We start from the raw sequence: 2,987 nt of genomic DNA, 5'->3' as shown, positions 1-2,987 counted from the left end.
AGTTTCAAGGGGACACTGTCACAAAGTGGCCACAGGAGGTGTTGGGTTGAGGGTGGAGATGGTGTATTCCATGTGTGACCTTGGAGTGTTTTCCTGCAGGTTTGGGGAAGTTTCCACACAAGTTCTAATGAGGTTAGGAAACTAACACTGTCCCTGTTGGGTCAGCTATCTCTGAGCACCATCTGAACGTTGACAATGTCCCAACTCCTCCCCAAACCCTTTGCTGTAGACTTCCCTAGCTGACTTGGCATTTGAATGTCTTTCACAGAACTCTTTTCTTTTTTTTTCCCCCCCTATTTCCCCCAAAACCACAACTGTTCCAAGCCCTGCCATGTGCTAACTCTGTGTTTCAACCACTCCTGGCCCCAACTCTGCCCCTCCAACCCTTCTGGGGCTCCATCGGTCGAGCATGCTCGGTGTGACTGCAAACCACCATTGTGCATATGCTTTGTATATTGGGGCAAGGGGGTTTTTTTTTTTTTTTAATATATATATTTTGGGGGGAGAGTGGGTGGGATGGAGAAATCCTCAATCAGCTTAAGCCAGACTAGTGTGTGTAAAAGCCCCTGAGGCAGGTGGTGTGTGTGTGTCTGGGTGTGAGTGAGCGCACGGGAGCGTCTGACATCGGATTCCCTTTGTGTTCTGGGAAGATTTGTGACTTTTAATTTCTTTTCTTTCCTTCCTTTTCTTCCCCTTTCCCTCCTTCTCCTGCAGAAGCAATTGTTACAAATTGTAAATAAGAGCTACAAGACGAGAAAAAAGGGCAGTCTGTGGTCATTTGGAAATTTTTTTTTTTTTTTTTTTTGGTTTAACCATGAACATCATGTCACAGCAAACCCTGAAAGAAGGTAGAGGAGGAAACTCCAGGTAAGGCCTTGTGGGGCCTTCAAGGCATGGTGATATGGTATGCAATGGCTGTTTGTCTTGAGTATTTGCAATCCCCTGGGGAGCTTTCCTTAAAAAAAGAAAAAAAAAAAAAAAAAGAAAAAGAAATCAGGCTCTTTGCAGTTCCCCTTCCCATCCTTTTTCCATCCCTTTTGGATCCTCTGGAGCAGACAGCAAAGGGGCAGCTGCAAACACTGATCCCTGGGCCCAGTGGGGTTGGCAGCACTTGCAATACCTTGACAAGGCCAAGATCTTTACAGCATGGTACTAGGAGTGAAGTCTGAATGTAACATTACTGCTTTATTTAACCTAAAAAAACCCACAAAAAAAAAAAAAACCAACAAAAACAAACCACCCCAACCACAGCTTTGTTTTCTAAAGGGGTTGAAGTGAACATGACTGTTGACCATGTTCGTGACTTTATAGCTGCAACATTCATTGGTAGAATTGTGTGATGGTCTTTTGTGCTACCTTAATTTGACATATTCCAGTCTCTATGTACCTGCAAAGAAAGAGAAAAAAAAAATAATAAACAAAATAACAAAACCCTGCTTTGCTTTTCTTGAAAAGGGTTCCCAGGACTGCCTAAGCTGCTCCTGAGCTCTGTTTTAAGTATGTGTATCCTTCGCTTGTATTTTGTATTAAAAGAAAACCCCCACGAGGAAAAAAAAGAACCCTTTAATTGTTCAGCATGTTGGAATTGTGTCCCCTCTTTTATTTTTTCCTCCTTTTTTTGGAATATATTAAGCAACTCATTCTTCTGTATCTTTTATTTTCTTTTGTAAACTTTTTGGTTTTGTTTAAAAATGGCTTTATAAAAAGGGCTTTTATAACCCAGAAATGTGACTTTGTGTAGTTCTTCTGCTCTCCCCAGGTGTCATCCTCCTGGGATTGGGTTCTGTGCTGCCAGTGGGCAGTGAGATGTTAAAATATGCTTGTTTTTCAGCGTGGCTGATGGATTGGGGGTGGATTCCTCACCCTCTGCTGAGAACACAGGAGGGTGAGATGGTTTTGGCCAGGACACTTCCCATCACTGCCTGTGAGTTGAGGGGCAGAGATCAAGCATTGAGTCCTGTTGGCTGTAAAAAAGCACAATCTGTGCTGTCACAGGTTGGGCCAGGAGAGCTGTGAGCTGAGGTTTAAAGCTTCAAAACCAACTGATGAGGAAGAGGAGATGGACAAAACCTTTGGCACGTCCCGCTCTCCTCCCTGTGCTATGGGGCAGCTCTTTCCATGGCTCTCCCAGCACATCCACAGGCTGTTTAATCCTGAGATCACCTGAGCCCAAACTCCTGATGAACAGAGTCACTGTTGGCTGTTTGACACATCAAACCCAGAAGAACTGGCCCAGGTACAATTTCCTCCTCCGGGCATTGCCTGACGATGTGTTGGAGTTCGTGGGACAGGGTGAGTTTGTGCCCTTAGCAAACCCATTTATAGCACATTTAACCTCATCCCCTACAGGTTTAACCTCCTTCCCTGCGGAGTTTGGGTCTGAGGGTGAAACTGGGTGAGTTTGGGGCAGATTTTTTCCCGATTTTCCCGTTTTTTCCAGCCCTGGCTGTGCTCTGCCCGCGCTGTGCCGCCAGGGGGAGCTCTGGGACGGCTCCTCATCCCATGGGATGCGCTGGAAAATCCTCTGGAATCATCTCTGGAATTCTGTGCTGGACAAGCGACTAACATAAAGAAATGGATCGATCTTGTCATTAGTTTGTCCTGTTGGTGTGTGGGGGTTAAAAACCTGAAGCTGTGGTTCTTCAGGAGCACCTGGAAGAGTTTGTTCCCCATAGGGATGAGGTTTAAGCTGCTTCTAGGATGATCCCAAAGGAAGATGTTTTCCAAAGGGTTTGGGATGGCAAAACATGCTTGGGACCTTATGGAATGAGTCATTTTTGCGATCTTGTCATTAGTTTGTCCTGTTGGTGTGTGGGGGTTAAAAACCTGAAGCTGTGGTTCTTCAGGAGCACCTGGAAGAGTTTGTTCCCCATAGGGATGAGGTTTAAGCTGCTTCTAGGATGATCCCAAAGGAAGATGTTTTCCAAAGGGTTTGGGATGGCAAAACATGCTTGGGACCTTATGGAATGAGTCATTTTTGTTGTCCT

Source organism: Acanthisitta chloris, unplaced genomic scaffold, assembly GCF_000695815.1.
Source record: "Acanthisitta chloris isolate BGI_N310 unplaced genomic scaffold, ASM69581v1 scaffold17092, whole genome shotgun sequence".
Classification (NCBI taxonomy): domain Eukaryota; kingdom Metazoa; phylum Chordata; class Aves; order Passeriformes; family Acanthisittidae; genus Acanthisitta; species Acanthisitta chloris.
The sequence above is the reverse complement of the archived record's forward strand: the minus strand, read 5'-3'. Positions refer to the sequence as shown.